The sequence below is a fragment of the Ischnura elegans genome, chromosome 5 (genome assembly GCF_921293095.1).
Source record: "Ischnura elegans chromosome 5, ioIscEleg1.1, whole genome shotgun sequence".
In the NCBI taxonomy this organism is placed as follows: Eukaryota; Metazoa; Arthropoda; class Insecta; order Odonata; family Coenagrionidae; genus Ischnura; species Ischnura elegans.
In genome coordinates, this window is record NC_060250.1 from 48,511,497 (window position 1) to 48,528,090 (window position 16,594).

The following is a 16,594-nucleotide window of genomic DNA, read 5'->3' on the forward strand; positions in this document are numbered from 1 at the left end:
ATTTACAATCAATCATCACTCCACAATAGGCCCTTGGATTCGCAAATAATTGTCGGTGATTTCAACGTTCCATCGAGATATTGGGGGACATTTTGTTTTACAAATGGAATGATAATTAGGTGAGGGGTGGATTTAGGGAGAGGGTTAAGGGGGTCACGACTTTGAGTTAGATAAGTTTGAGTTATATTTATCGTAGAGCATTGCACTCCATGCAAAAAATTTCATGCGACAGAAGGCCCTTCTCTCTCCCGAATTTCATACTCCGCGGACCCAGCTCACAGCCCCCGCTAATTTGATGGTGAATCCGCCCGTGCATGAGGTCATTGAGCTTGAGGATGATTTAGTGGCCACATTATCAACTTAAAGTTCGTTGCGAAGGGCGAACCGTTGGCTATCAGGCATAACATTTTACCAGCCCTTCATAAACTCCTAACTAATTATCTAGTGCGCCAGAAAAACCTCAACATATTTAGAAATAACCTTAAATAAATTTCTGCGCTGAATGTTTAGTCGATAATCGTATGAACGGTCGACGAATAAAATCGTCCGTTGTGGTTTTAAAATCCTAATTTACGGAGTCCCCATAAAGGAATGAATGAAGTAAAGATATGAAAATTCACGTATGAATTTCTTGTCAAAAACTGGTACGAGCTAACAGAGAGCGTCACATAGCTTTTTCACGAAGTAGGGTAACAACCGCTTGAGGATCAGAAACTACGTGGTAGACCTAGATTGTTTTGGCTGTTAAGAATAAATATCTTTCTGAGCAACACGGAGAGGATCATCAGGCATAACTTCAACATTGTAAGGTCAGCCTCGGCGGCGGCGGGGTAAAGTCCCCGCCTGCCAAACCAAAGATCGCGGGTTTTAGTCCCGCCTGGGTAAGTTACCCTTATCCAGGGCATGAATGTTTGTGAACGTTTGATTGTTAAATGTTATAAAAAACTAATAGTGCTTTGTTCGGAGGTGTGGAAATAAATAAAATGAAATGATTCTATAGGTCTGAATTGCGCATCGTGCTTTGACTGGGACGTGAACACGGATTTCTCTAATTTGCGCCAGGCGTTCTTGAAATACTAAGGCGTCTCCTTCCTTTGCATATTCTTTGGCTTTAGAGGACAAGATTATTGTGCTGTCAAACATACAAGGCTGTGGACAAAGTGACTACATAGACGAGGTAACAGTCCGTGCCGTTGAAGCAATTTTTGCTGCCACTTTTGGCGCATTTTTATCAGTTTTCAAGAATATCCGGAGCGCGGTGATGAGTGGAGAGCGATCCATTTATTTCCAATATTTACTATATAATATTCAAAACAGCGAGGAATTGCAAGGGAAAGGGTTAATATATAACATCGTCATTAATATAAATTTCGATTAACAGCCCTAATTATAACATATATTTCCGTGACATCCTCCGAGACGAAATAGATTACGGAAATGCCGGAATAGAATACGGAAAAGAATTTCCATATTCTGCGGGTATTTGGTTTAAGATGTTGGAAGGCAATACTCAGCTTTCGTTGTAGTAATTTTTAGGGTCCTCTACATTGTATTTAGCACTAACCTTTGTATCTAAATTGAACTCAATAAAATACCGAGGAAAGCTGCGCGATGCGTCAAAAACTGCGACGAACGTACAGAAAGCTTTTCACAGATTTTAGGCGAATCATCTTGGGGGCCTCGAGAGTCTCGGAGGCTACGCGGTAGGCTTGCATAGTTTGAATAGAGAAAATATATCTTTAAAAGCTACGCATAGAACATCTTGTTAGAATCTCACTTTATTTCCAGATCTGACATAAACGATAAATTGAGAGAGATATTTTGCCGAACGTATAGGTTATGGAATTAGCTTTCCCCGCGAACAATAAAGGAGTTTCATAAGTGCTTGGCGGATTTTCGTTAGAGCGTTACCTTTTTATTTGTTTACTTTTAGGGAGAACTTTGAACGCTGGGGCGTTCACCTTAGATATTATTTTGAAGACATAAACGCGGACTTGTCAGGCGGTACACAATCCATGGTGCCAACATAAGCCATCTTATCCTCCTAAGCCAACAAAACTCCGTGGATGACGTCTCGGTAATTCAATCGGCGGATCATCTGGGCGCGAATTCCAAAGATCATGGTTCGAATTTCGATCAAGGCGAATAGTTTTTCTTTTGTAGAATTTTCGCATTACACCTTCCAAGTTGAGAAATGCATGACTGCAGCTATTGTGTATGCATATGGGGCAATAAATAATTTCAAGTGAATCAGCCTAAAATTACCGATTACCGTGAACCAACTATACGTTGTTTCAAATGTTAGTAATTTTAGAAAAGCAGGAAATCAAAGTTTTTGAAGGTGATCAACGAACGAATAAATTGAACATCGAATAAGTAATGCGGTTATTTGCTAGCGGTCTTCAGCAGAAACAGGATAAAATTTGACGGCGTGGCCTTCACAAATATATCCCTTTGAACAGATCGCATTACTTGCTCTTCACGGTCTCTGTTTTGCTGTGGATAGAATTCACATTCGAAACTTGGTTTTACAAACCGCAATGTTTACTGTCTAATAATTTATGTATCAATTGAATTCAGGGACGTATGAGGGTATGGGAGGACTTTCGGGCTCCCCGAAAAAAGGAATCAAATATGTAAGGCCAAACTTGCGTACCTCCAGTCGCTAAGAGCTCTCTTAGAACCCATTCATCTTCTAGATAGAAGAGATAGGGTGGCAGAGATTTTTCAGAGGCTGTCCGATACTTAACTGAGTGCCTTGAGGAGGGCATTTCAAGTGCATCACTACGACCGTTGTATGGGACGTTAAGCCGTGGTCCCATCGAAGCCTTTAGTTTGGAGGAGGCTAATGTCGAACCCGGGTTTCGGGCGCACACATTGAAATTTATTTTATACTTAAAAAATTGTTTGAATTGTCTGACGACACAGTCGGAAAATGGAAAAAAACATAAGGTGTAAGTAATTTTTATTTAAACTATTTTCAAAACCGCAGCATACTTTTATGAAATGTATGGTGACCCTACATAAAATCCAGATTCCCTGGAACTCTCCTAGCGTAGATGAGCAAGGTCAAGTGTCTTGTGGGTCAGGGACTGCCCTCCCCTCCCAACCCCTCCTAACCCTCAACATACCTGGAGGTACAAAAGGGACCCGAGAGCGCATTCCAGCCTTCCACCAAAAGGAACTTAAGGGACATATGGACCATTTTACTTTTAGGTGTTGAAGCTTGGACGATGACCGCAGCGAAAAAAATCAAATTTGGAAGCATTCGAAAATTGGTACTGCTGAAGAATGATGAATGAATCAAATGAATCTGTGATTTTTTCGTCGACCGTTTGATCTATGCAAATTGCTATTTGCCAAAAGGGAATATTTACAGGAGCGCAGAGAAAAATAAAGGCTACATTTAAAGTCTGAGAGAAGTTTTCTAGGAGACTGCATTAATATTCGTGGAAGTTTTACTCAGACGACGTAAAAAATATCCTTCGTACTATGGTAGACTAGATCATGTGTAAAATGGTAATGTAGGGTGTCGGGTTGAACTCAAAATGGAATTATGAACCATTCATATTTGGTAGTTTCCGTTCGCTCACACCTTGTAGTGGGGGTTGCATGGTGGTGAATGGAAGTTTGCGGTGAGCGCGGGGTTTTACCGCGCCCCATGACGCCCGATAACGCGATAACCGGAAATGAGGTCACCACTCCGACGTCGTCGGGCTGCGGCAAGTGAGTGAGTAAGTGATATTCCTCCACCGGGGAATTCTTTCTCGCGTTTGCATTGAAGCAGGCCAGCAGCAGCGAGGGGAGTTCTGCACTTCTCAATGCGAGCTCAAATTCGGATGATGTCACAGATTTAATACAGGATTTGTTTGCAAGTTGGACGACGCAATACGGGACTATCTTCCACAGTAATTAATTTCGGAGGGACTAAGTCTAATGGAAGGCCTCTTTAAATGGGAAAGGAAAAAATTAAATTTACGTGTGGACAAATGTATCGACTTATTTGGATAAAATTGTAGAAATATGTATTTGCTTGCTTTCGCTCGACGGGGGGCTCTGTCCTCTCCAGAATTTCCCAGAAAAGGCCTGCGGTCTTTTTTAGTCACACTGGTGTTTCTTACAATTTTTGTCTACCGTTTGTTTCTTAAGGATCGTTTTTTTCGGTGATATCTAACCTAATTAAATTGAATATAATCAACTGATTTGGGTGTTACTTGGTGGAACGATGAAATGTTCAAGGTGAAACAAAGCCCAGTACTATTCCACAAACTTTTATTTAAACTTTGTACTAGTATCGACGTTTACACCGCCATTATCAAGACTAACAGAGCAATAGCGTACAACGTCCAGCCTTATTTATCCAATAATAGTGTGAGGGAAGGAGGAGGGGGGGGGAACTAAAAGAGGAGGGAGGTTGGGCATTGTAGGTTGGATTGGAGGGTCAAAACACAAAGTATAAAAGCTGGGGGGGGGGGGGGGGGGAGGCAGATAGAGTGCTGGGTTTTGTTTCACCATGAACTAATTAAATTGAATCCTAAGAGTACCAAACGGTTCTTGGCTTACAGACTTTCTGGCTGTTACGAGGTGTGGACATATAGGTGCCACATTGACTTTGATCCCATTAACAAGCTTCTTCGCGATGCTAATTCCTCATTAACATCGTATACCCCCTAATTTCCCCAAAAAGTAGAGGCATAGAGGCAGTTGGCAACAGTGCAATAGAAAATTTAGTATTTCGACAATTTTTCCGATGAGTTCTGACGATTTTGAGTTGAGGCCAATTCTATGACTTTTTGTCGTATCTCGTCTCGTTCACCCCAAAAATTTGTATGAATCAGTTGGTCAGTGGTAAGAAAAGGGTTGTATAAGTATCATTAAAAAAACTTTATGTTAGAATGGCCTTACGGTAACTAAATGTGTTGTGTTATGTCGATTTCACAACTTTCAGAAGGATGAAATAATTTCTGGGTGTGCTTAGGTGTCCCTTAGATTCTTTCCCGGCTCGCAATCAAGGAAGACAACGCCCGTGCGAGTATGGACACAGTCAATATAGATCGATTCTTCCCAAATGCGGTAAAAGGGGATCTTTATAGGGACGTAGAGAAAAATAAAGGCTAAATTTACTTAGCAAATTCGCAAAGAATTTTTACTCAGACGATGTGAAAAATACCTTTCGTTTACCATCGGATTATGGCAGACGGGATCACGAGGAGAAGATAAAGGGAATATACAGCAAAACACTCAGATTTGAAATTTCATTCTTTCCTCGTACTATTAGGGGTAGCAAATATATCTCCATTAAATTTAAAGGCTTCAATTGCCAGGACGACTCATTCCTTTTTTTCTTTTTCCATTGGTATATGTTCTTTCTGCATTTTCTCTTTATATTTCTTAGTTTTTGTATATTTTTATAGTTAGTTATATTAGTCTATTAGAATTTACTGGTAAAATAGTAATAAAGTATCAGAAATTAACTTTACAACTGCAATTGCTTACCCGTATTAACATCTACATATTACCCTGCTAGCCATTTACGGTGATTGGCAAGGAGTGAACCATCAACAACATTCACCATGCACTGCACCATTCATGGTAATTTAAGTTAACTTCCTCGAACATGCACTACGCACTGTACTACACTTAAGCTATGTTAATAATTTATCCTATATATTAAGGCAAGCTGCCTATGAAGCTAAAACATGCTTTCAGAAACACAAGGAGAATTCGTGCAGGTGGTGCGAATTCCCACAAAGTGTGCATGCAACCCGAGAGTTGGTGTAGTGTGTTGTTAGAATGAATAGGACTCTTAAATCTTAACATTGACCACATTTATGTTGAGAATGTACTGGTGTATGGCTATTTTTATTAATTCACATGCGTACAAAATCTTTTTTCATTTTGTTATTATTTTTTATTTCATCACATTTTTTTATTTTACCAAAAATGGAGTAGTTTTTATCACTTTTGTATTGCAAATTGATATTATTGCCATGTCAACTCAGTTAAAATAAACCTGGAAACCTTAAATTCATCGTAGAACGTCCTTTAAAAAGAAACATTTTTATGACCAATACGCGAGGGTCATGATTAAGCCCATGATTTTCGGCTACGTTGCGTATCATAGTAAATAGAAATTCTACCGAGCGCGGTCAGATTTCCAGGGTCTCACCCCCGCTGGTGCGAGGGTTGCCTGAAGCCCTCATCGTCGAGGAAGGGTCGAGGAAGGAGGTTTTTTACGCCAGTGACCACACCCCCAGTTGTTATTCTTAGCAAGTCCGAAAGGTGTGCGCTCGAGCGTGTGTGCGAATTTTATAGCGTAGTTATTGTATTTTTATTGAACGAGTGTGGCAAACCTCAGTGCGGTCCAATGTCTCACTAAAAGATACGGGCTTGGGGAGTAAAGTTTCCTGTTCGCGAGAGCACCACACTGCACTGACTACGCAGGCATATGAGCGAAAACATTTCACGTGTCTTTGTAAACCTGCTGGTTGTGGTGAGTCAGCGAAACAGCTGGGACTACATGATAAGGACCTAGGGCCCTTTGGACTGACCACAAAGGCCCACCGCAATCGGGCCTTTAGTGAGGTCGTACTCGCGTGAGATCACCGCTTTAGAAATAGCCATTGGGAGCATGGGCGTTCGTCCAGCCGCCTTCGTCTTCGGAATGTTTGCCACCCTCGGGGTCGGTAACCCCGGCCAGCAGAGCCAACTGGAGGCATTGAAGGCGGTTTATGTGTACCGCTTGACTTCGTGTGCTCAGCATGGATTGAGAGGGAACCTTGACAAACTGCTTCATTATGATGCTCCTCGACAGCACTTACCTAGCCATAAAACGCGCTCGTTCGCCGGACGTAGGCCAAGTACTCATTGTCAGGATAACGATGCGCGGTCGGACAAGAAACTAGGTGAGTGCTAAGGACGCGAATATGCTACCATGCAAATGAAATTACTTGTTAATAATAGAAAAACAATTAAAGTTGCCATCCTTGATGGACCGCGAGGGCCTAACACCTAGTACCATGAGCCTCGGTATAATTGCCATGGGAACTAAAGAACCTGGGGGGTTACCACGTAAACGCCGATTCCGAACTCTCGACTTCGACTTCGGCAAGCGGAGCCGAAGTTACGTCACATTCGAAGTGGTTCCCGATTGTTGCGACCACGTAAGCATTTCATTCCGAATTTCGGCACGACCTTCGAATCGAACTTCGGCATGCGAATTCGAAGGGGTTTGAGGCTTCGAATACTCAGTGCCGAACACGGATTCTCGGTTCAAGGTTTGACGAGCTTTCGTATATCGTAATTTTTGTGTCCTCTGAGGTTAACCACGCTGCTTATATGATGCTACTATTTAATTTAATCAATTTTAAACATGGCACAATAACATAATCCATTTACAGGCTTCGAATTGTAGATATTTGAATCAATTCCCGGTTGTGTGTTTTGGCCAAGATGATGACTCCGTTTATCGTATTATGTTGATTACAGTTACGTTGAGGTATGAGTAAGAAATTGAATATATCTAATATCCTGAAGCTTCCTTTGAAGTAATGAAATAGTCAAGTTTTCAAATTAAAATGCCCAAGTTATGTTATCGTTCGAATTTACTTCATGAAAGTTGGAATGCAACTAATACATTCGCGTTGTTTGGGCCGGCATCTTCACGATTAATTAAATATGGAGTTTTTAAGCTGCATCGGTAAGTAATCATCGTCATTACTAACGTTTCCATAATGCCATAGCCAATCAATTATCTCAATAAAAGTCCAATATGGACAATCAATTCACATTGATGAAGTTAGGTTGGAATATTACTGTCACGAAAACATGATGACACTAAACATTTTCGATGAATTCATTAATTAATTTCCGAAATATTGCAATTTTGGCTGTGGCAGTAGTGATGATTCGCGAACTTTCATATTTTAGGCTAATATAACATAATGGGAGCTACAATTCGAATGGTGAAAAGGATTTGTGGCACGGAGGAGCATGGCCATACCCATTAAGTCAAAAGTTAGTTAAAATAAATCAAGGCTAAGAAAATGATCTCTGCATGTGACTTATACGCTACTGACTTATTCCAATTACTTACGTAGGTCCTCTATGCACTTCACTTTTATGGTCAGGGAAGCTACCAAAAAAGCACCGGAACCGATAGTAATCTCTGACTCTGCCAAAGTAGCGTGTCCAATTCCATTGAGGAATTAACAGAAGCTCTCAACTCAAACGAAATCCTTGCTAAATAGATCCACTTACCATTGAGGAGAGAGGAAATGAGCAGGATCATTCGCAAGCATGGATACATTATATTTTAATTCTTGATTTATTTATCCATAACATTACAAAGTTATCAATACATTTAATAAATTAATAAATTAAAATATACATTTACTTTTAATAAAAAAATCAATTTGGTTTACATGAAATACTACCATTAAAAAATTTCAAAGTTAATGCCTTCTCAGGTACTCGATGAATCTATAAAAGAGAGAAATCAAGAATTAATAATAACATATACTTTCTTTTCACCCAGGAATTACCTAGTCACACAAATACCTGGCACAATAGGCTATGTTGATGGGACTTATTTAGTCATCAAAGCACCAAAAGAGCAGGAAAACGTATTTTTAAATAGAAAATCATTTCATCCCATCAATGTTATGATAGTTAGTGGAAATCTACTGACATGATATTTTTCAAATAAATCCAATTAAAAAAATAGTTCACCGTTAGGACTGAATTATTTCTAAGAACGACTAATGAAATTTCAATTATCTCTATGTAATTTTTGTATGTTCTTAGATTGTGAAATTTGGAAATTTGCCTTTTTGCAGACTTAATTCAATGTTATGCCAATAAAGGCAGTGGCCAGTGGAAAATGTTAGCATGAAATAATAAAGCATTTTTTTAACTTGGAGACATCTCTAATCTCTCGAAATGTTGAAAGATGTATGGATACCTTTCCCTTTCTCCAATTTAACTTACTCATTCGCAACAGCCTGGAAGGTCTCCGCCATTTGGGCCACAGCAAGTCATGAACATCAAAATGTTTGTTATGACAGAGAAAATTACACATGAATGATCTTAACTGAGGCTTCGTTACAAATAATGTTTAGTATTAATCTCATTCCATTCAAAGATAAAAGTTTTTAACAACCATAAACATATTGCTATTTGGGAAAAAAGTTTCTACGGATGTCATCCGTATTAATGGTATTTTAGTGCTGGCTGGATTGGAGACAAAGGTAACCCAAATACACTCCGGATATATCTATACTTTTTAACAAAATAAATTAAAAGAGTGAAGAATAGAATATTATTATGAGAAAACATATCACTATTTGAACATCCCTTACTTATGCATTTCGTATTTATTGAGCCAGCTACTTTCAGTCACTATATTTCGAGAGATCACTTCATTTCTAGCACAGTAATTGACATTCATTTATCCCTAGATAGCCAGAAAACTCACCACTTTTTTCCCTCTTCCTTTTTCCCCTTTCCCTGAGAGCCTTCATCGCTCTGCTGGTTTGGGTGTGGAACTGGGGAGGGGTCATGTGAAGTAGAAGGTACATGAGATGAGGCAGGAGGAGGCAGCTCCTTTTGGGCAACATAATTGGTCACGAGCAAATGCAGGGTGCTCCTCCATAAATTGCAGCATTATGGCTCGCTGCTCTACAGAGACCCTGAAATTGGCTCCTTTGCCTGCATCATGTTCTGAAATTGTAAATTGAAGTACTCTGCAAAGATGAATTGTGAATAATCAATCACAATAAAACAATTATCTCCTTCAATTATAATAATTCACATTCATTTAACTAGCCAAAACAATTTGTAAACAAAATATAATCAATAAAGGAATCGTTTAGAAATATCATAATGGATTAGACGACATATGAATGCTGAGGGAAAAATATTATCTTAAAGATGTATTTGTTAGGTAAAACTGTTTTTAAAAAGCATTTTAAGGTTTCAATTTTTCCTTTTGAGTATGAGCACACCTTTCATTCATGTAACAAACAACAGCATGTAATCTTTGCTAGTAGAGAAACACAAGCTTTGATTAGAAAACATAATAAAGCAATAGAAATAACATTAATTATACAGCAAAAACAGCTAGCCTCTCAGGCATACAAATATAACTCCCATTATTGGAAAAATAAATGACATTTGTTACCGCGGAACATCTGCATGTACTGGCAGTAGCTTTATGATCTAATTAAAATACAACACACTTTATAAACTACGTAGAAAGGCATTCAATTAATATATTAAATTAATAATGTATTTACCACAAATATAACCCAGGTTGGGTAACACAGTAAAAAAAAGCCTCACAGGAATCATGCCATCTAATCATGGAATAGCATCAATGGCACTAACACTCAAACTAAAGATGTACATAATTCATCTTTCAGGAGGATTGCAACCATTTATGTCACTGTTTATGCTTTTACTACAGAATTAGAGGCATTTTTTACCAACCATTTCAATTCAATGCAAGTATTATTACAGCCAAAGTAACTAGCATCCATTAAATATTACTTTTCTGGTAAATACCTTCCCTCATGGTATCAAGTACGCCTTTCGTATGTACAAAAACATAATGCAAATTCATTTACAACTTATTATATTTCCTCACATTCCCACCATATAAATGAATATTCCCGCCACCGTATACAAAACAAATAAACAAACAACTTACCTCTCCGGGATAAGACTTCCATTTCGTTGGTAAAGGAAGACATGCAGTGATTGCAAAACATACCATCTCAGTGATATAGAGCACTTAAATCATAAAATGCGCCAAATGATTATGTCATACCTTTAGGTTTATACCACTTGCCTTCTCGGTTATCCCGTCAGTATTCAGGGAACTATCAATGCTCACAGTTGTTACAGAAATTGAAAAATTATCAAGTATGTGTTACCTCAAAAGAAGTAGCTTAACAAACATTGTAGTTCACCTTATGATGTTGTCCTTCCATGGCTCCAGTCTCCTTTACTTTCTAAATGCAAAAACTAAAATGAAAAACCAGTATTAGTATAATTTGTGCAGAGAGAATGGCAACCAAAAGTGGCGAATAGATGAAGCCGCAACGGTGACTGATGAATGAATGGATATTAAAGAATCAATGATATGGTCACATGATATATTCGGTTAATGAGTTATTTCTTGATACCTTAATTTAATTGTCGCTTGGTTTCACATTGATTAAATTCAGGAGTTCCAACAGTGGATGAACGAACGAATTAGGCGGCATGTAACATTTGCTTTGTTGAAATACGCATTACGTATTATGAGAGAAATACTTTGTTTCACATTTTAAAAGGTTGTTCATCTATTGTTGAGACGAAAATAAAAGCCTCAGAATGTTGAAACAGCTGCTGTTTGGCATTCCGGCATCGTTGGCCTCGATTTCGTTGCCTTGTTTATTCAATATCATTCATTAGCATTTCATTATTTACCGTAATCGACGTAAATAAGTTTATACAATAAAAACAACTTCTTGCGCCTTAAAAGTAATGAAGGATATTTACAATACGAGCAACTATCCGAGTTACTTACCTCAAATGGACATACTTACCTCTTATTCTGTGTATTTGTGAAGCAGACGGAAGCAGACACACCCAATGTGGCACACGTTCTTCATTGGCTGCAAATGATTACGTCATTGTTTCATCCGTGAGTTATTGCGTCTCTTCGAAACGCTTTTCGAATTCGAAGCCGGCGAGTCGAAGGTCGTTACGTGGTCGCGCCGAAGCACCTTCGGCTTCGTCTTCGGCAAGCCTTCGGAAGCGGACCCGAAGTCGAATTCCGTGCCGAAGGCGAATCCGAAGACGGTCTCGAATTTACATGGTAACCCCCCTGGATAGCGTAGTGGTCTGCGCATTGGCCCGGAAAGGTCCGTGTTTCGATTTCCGTTCCAGGGGAATTTTTTATAATGGCAATTCTTGTATATTTCACCGCCGCTCGCGTGGCAGGGTTAGAAATATTACACAATTAGTTAGTGGTACGTGCACTTGTTATGAAAGATATTCTTGACTATTCCACTTGAAATTTCCGCAAATGATTTAATCTAAATTTTTCCCTTCGATCGGTTTGTATTTCCTATTCAAAATTCCTAATTAATTTAGTTAACCCACTATGTTTTTTGTGATATTCTCAAAAAAATTTCTTGCTCTGTATTACATCTATATCTGAAACCACTTCGATTTCACCAGTAAAGGATACAGAAAAAACTCAAGGGGGAGTGCAAAAGATATATTGAGCTACCTATACTTTTATAGTATTGAAAATAATCAAGTTACATGCAAAGTTTAGATAGTTACGAGAGAATAATAACCTCGTTCTTTATTTATCGCCTTTTCCAAGAACTTTTAAAAAAATCTTAATTTACGATTTGATTTTTTTCAACTTTGAGGCCATGTATTTTGTTGAAACAACTGTGCGAAGTTTGAGCCTACATACTAAAAGAAACATTTTTGAGGTTTAGGACTTTTTTTAGATTTCAATCCACTGTGCTCCGCCGCGATACGAGCCGACGCGACGCCTCCGGGGTGAGGTGTCGGAGGTGAGGAAGGGAAAGAAAAGAAAAATCCCGTGCCATATTTTGGCGACACGACGCGGGCTACCTCTAGCGATAACTAATTTACTGTTCGTTGGGTCATGGTAGAATTCTCTATGAGGCGAATGATGCAGGTATTTTCGCTATACGTTAGACTCAATATTCAAATATCTCCAACGCGGAAGCAAGATAACTAGTGACGGGAGAAGCAAGAAAGAAATTATCAGCAGAATAGCCCAGGCGAAGAGAGCATTTCACCAAAAGAGAGACCTGCTTACAGCGGGAAACTTAAATATGGAAGTAAAGAAACAATTTATAAGAACCTACATCTGGAGTATGCTCCTATACGGAAGTGAGGCATGGACAATGACCGCAGCGGAGAAAGCAAGGATAGAGGCCTTTGAAATGTGGTGCTACAGAAGAATGATGAAAATCAAATGGATCGACCGAGTTAGTATCGAGGAAGTCCTAAGAAGGGTAGGAGAGAAGAGAAGCCTCATGAAAACCTTAGTAAGAAGACGGAACAACCTTATAGGCCACATCTTTAGACATGATGGCCTGATGAAGACAATCGTCGAAGGACAAGTGGAAGGCAAGAATGGAAAAGGAAGACCCCGAACAAAATATATGGAAGAAGTAAAGAGAGATGTGAAGGAGAAGAAATACGTAGGTGTGAAAAGATTAGTTGATAGGAGAACTGAGTGGAGAGCTGCATCAAACCAATCCTGGGATTGTTGACCAGTGATGATGATGGAATTTTTTAAAGTTAAATACAATTCTTTTGATTGTTGTTCTTGTGATTCTTTGTTGACATTGTTGTTGACCACAATCCGGGCCCATCTTCCCTTGGGTCAGGGCTCTTTTAGAGAGTTTCTCGGTTTCAGAAAACAGTTCAAATTTCGGATCATACATTATTCAGAGTTTGATTTTCGCCACCAAGGAAGAATTTTACCCAAACAGAAGAAGAATTGTGTGACATGAAAGATTGTCTCACACACACAGACTGTAGGATACTCATAGCACATGTGTTTCGGGAAACACCGATCCCTACAAGAGGAAATTAACCATTTAGGTTACGAAAATTTCGAAGTCACGTTCACACAAGTCGCCACAGGTGAATATCCAAGCATATATAAATACAGATATTGAATCAAAGAGACATAAACACATGACGATGACACGGCAGTGGTGTGGAGATGAAATGATGGCCGGAAACAAGTTCCCGGTCATTCCCGGTCTGGATGAAATTTTTGTGTCGGGCAGCATTTTTACCCTCTTATCTTTTAATTTTTCCATGTACCACAGCAAAATTATCCTCGTTCTTTTTCTACTATGTGTTCCTATCCCTTTCTTTCCTATTCTATGACTTAATTTGTGTGTTTGCGCTTATGGCGTCGTGTGAATGAATTAATTTATTCATGCCAACTCTAATGACGAAAGCACTGCGACAACAATTAAAGTAATTGTAAAAATGGTAGTGATACTAATGATAGAATGGCTTGATTATTATTACCCCTTTACATTAATGGACATAATGTGGAATGAATTGGTAAAAATGACAATGTATATGTGTGTTTAGCTCATATGAGAAGTATAATGAGAGAGATTAGAGAATAGTGAAATGAGATCGGCAAGTTTAAAATATCTAATTCTATGATAAAACACCGGTCAAGCGTGTGTGGTGCTTTCTCTTAAGGTCACCGGACTTGAATGGACCAGACGCATCAATATTGAGTGTCGACCTTAATCGTTCGCACTCCGGTTGCGAGTGTCCACATTCCTTCCCAATGTCGTCGGTGTGAGCGTGATCCCAGGAAACCCGATTCTGAATAATTATTCCGGCGACAGCGTTATACATATATATATTTTTTAAATGTCACTCACGGAGAAGGAGAAGTTAGTTTTCATTTTAAACGAACTGTAATAAAACCATTTCTAAGTTTATCCTTTGCTAACTTTCTCCATTTTCCGTAATACCTCTGAATGAATATCCTGGACTCTCCCATCAATGAATGAATTCCTCAATAGGGTGGTTTCGTATTTTTTTAATGCCTAAATCGAAACGTTATTAATCATAATGTTCGTTATTTCACGCTTTTAGATTTTTAAATGACGATATCTATTTTTAGCGATTAAATGAAAACGGAAAATTTTCAAGCACGCGAAAACGCGACTGCTAAGTATGAATGCTGGGAAAAGCCCGCGTGACGTCATTCTGGTTCCGGCTGCCGCTGTTTGAGGCCACCTTGGTGCGAGGCTATGAGCGCCGATACGATTCAGGCTGCTAGCAGGTAGCGCTTGGCGTAAATAAGGATTATTAATACCCTATCAAACGAAGGAAACTTTCCAAACTTAGGTAATTTTAATAGATGATTATTAACACGTTCCCTGCCACGCGCCGCCATAGGGCGTCTCACATAACTTCAAATTCGAGTTAGTGAGACGCCATATGGCGTCTCGCATAGCTGCTGGACGCTACTAGTGAGACGCCAATGGGCGTCAAAGTAGCGTTTTCGTTGAATCATCAAGCGATGTATAGAACTTGAAATTTAAGCTACATTTCCTTATGCACTGACGAGACAATGTTATCTTCTGTGAAGGGAGGGTATTGGTAACACATTTCAGCTCGAATTTCATTTTTTTTTCGTCTTCGGTTTCTCATGTTTTTTTCGAGAGTGCCATTTTTCAATGGCTATATCATTCTATGCTTCAAGTGAAAGCTCGAGGTATTATATCTCCACACAATGTTTCAAATTACATTTGCAGAGCTTTTTTCGTTTTTTTCCTTCCCTCACTTGTCCCTCGTACCTAACCGAGTTTGGAGCGTATCAGTATACCAAGGCTGCTATTATGGATGGAATAGCATTATGCTATTCTTCGATATTGCAACCGATGTTGCTATAATATAGCGTATTGCAACGCCTATGCTATTTGGTATTACGAACGGTTGCAATTCGTGTTTTTACTACACCGGAAGACGTAATTCTCAGAATAGCATAGGCCCGTTGCTATTTACTATTATGAACGGCGAATTGCAACCGATAGGGTTGCAATAATATTACGCGGTCTTTGAGGCCGAGCAATTCGGTATTGCAACCCAGAAAACGTGCGCATTGCGATGTCGAATTGTTTTTCTGAGGTTAAAGTAACCTAATCAAGCCTTGAAAAATGGAATAATAGCCAAAAATAAAATGATATCAGCTTTATTTTAATTAAATAATAGTAGCATAAGTGATGAATATTTAACTAGTTAAGTGATTTGGTTAGGAATTAACATTCGAGCTTAATATATGAAGCACAAGCTTGCTTCATCGACAGTACGAAAACAATAGCAATTAATGCAAAGAATTACTACCATTAGCCCAAAATTTACGTGTTTTATTCATATTTACAATTCATAATTTTATTTCATCACTTGACTTGCTACTAAAAATATCCTCAATGTAGGCTATCAGGTCGATTCTTGAAAAATTTCAAGCTTGTGTTAACACACTAACTCGCCAAATATATTAATAGTTATAGCTTTCAATGAAAACCATATATTACCATAGTAATACCATATACTTTGATCAGCCGTTCATTTCCTCAATTGGACAGTATATACAAATACATGCAACGAGTCGAAATTGTTTTCCCCACTATTCGCTACCTTCTATAATTAAAACTAAAAATTTACTAAATTATAAACACGGGCAGTCGACTTGAATTACTTGCTTGAAAACAAAGGATTTCTCCGAACACCAATAAAGTTTCCGAACAAATATGATTCACCACAAACGTTTAATGGAACATCCATGCACTACATCATTAATGCAATATATATCATGTGGAATTGAATACAAATTGTTTACTCTAAAGACAAGTAAGTTATTCACACAATTAAGTTTCAGTTTATCGGCACAGTTCAGGGTCTATCAAAAATTTCAGTGAGCAAATTAAAATCAGCTGATACGAAAACAATGATAACTGACACAACAGCACTTTCCACACGATTCACTATTGCTAGATTCACTTTTTCACAG

The 16,594-nt window shown here is 38.7% G+C and overlaps 1 protein-coding gene and 2 long non-coding RNA genes across 3 annotated transcripts in view; 1 reads left to right on the forward strand and 2 right to left on the reverse strand.

Annotated features, from left to right (window-relative positions):
- Positions 1–16,594, forward strand: part of LOC124158849 (inverted formin-2-like) — a 63,698-nt gene that overhangs the window by 14,562 nt on the left and 32,542 nt on the right. The gene's annotated exons all lie outside the window — the stretch shown is intronic.
- Positions 8,308–9,033, reverse strand: LOC124158851. The gene is made up of 2 exons (XR_006864878.1): positions 8,989–9,033; positions 8,308–8,481 (listed from the first exon to the last, which is right to left on the reverse strand). It is a non-coding gene; the product is annotated as an uncharacterized LOC124158851 (long non-coding RNA).
- Positions 9,490–10,964, reverse strand: LOC124158850. Its single transcript, XR_006864877.1, has 2 exons — positions 10,709–10,964; positions 9,490–9,720 (listed from the first exon to the last, which is right to left on the reverse strand). It is a non-coding gene; the product is annotated as an uncharacterized LOC124158850 (long non-coding RNA).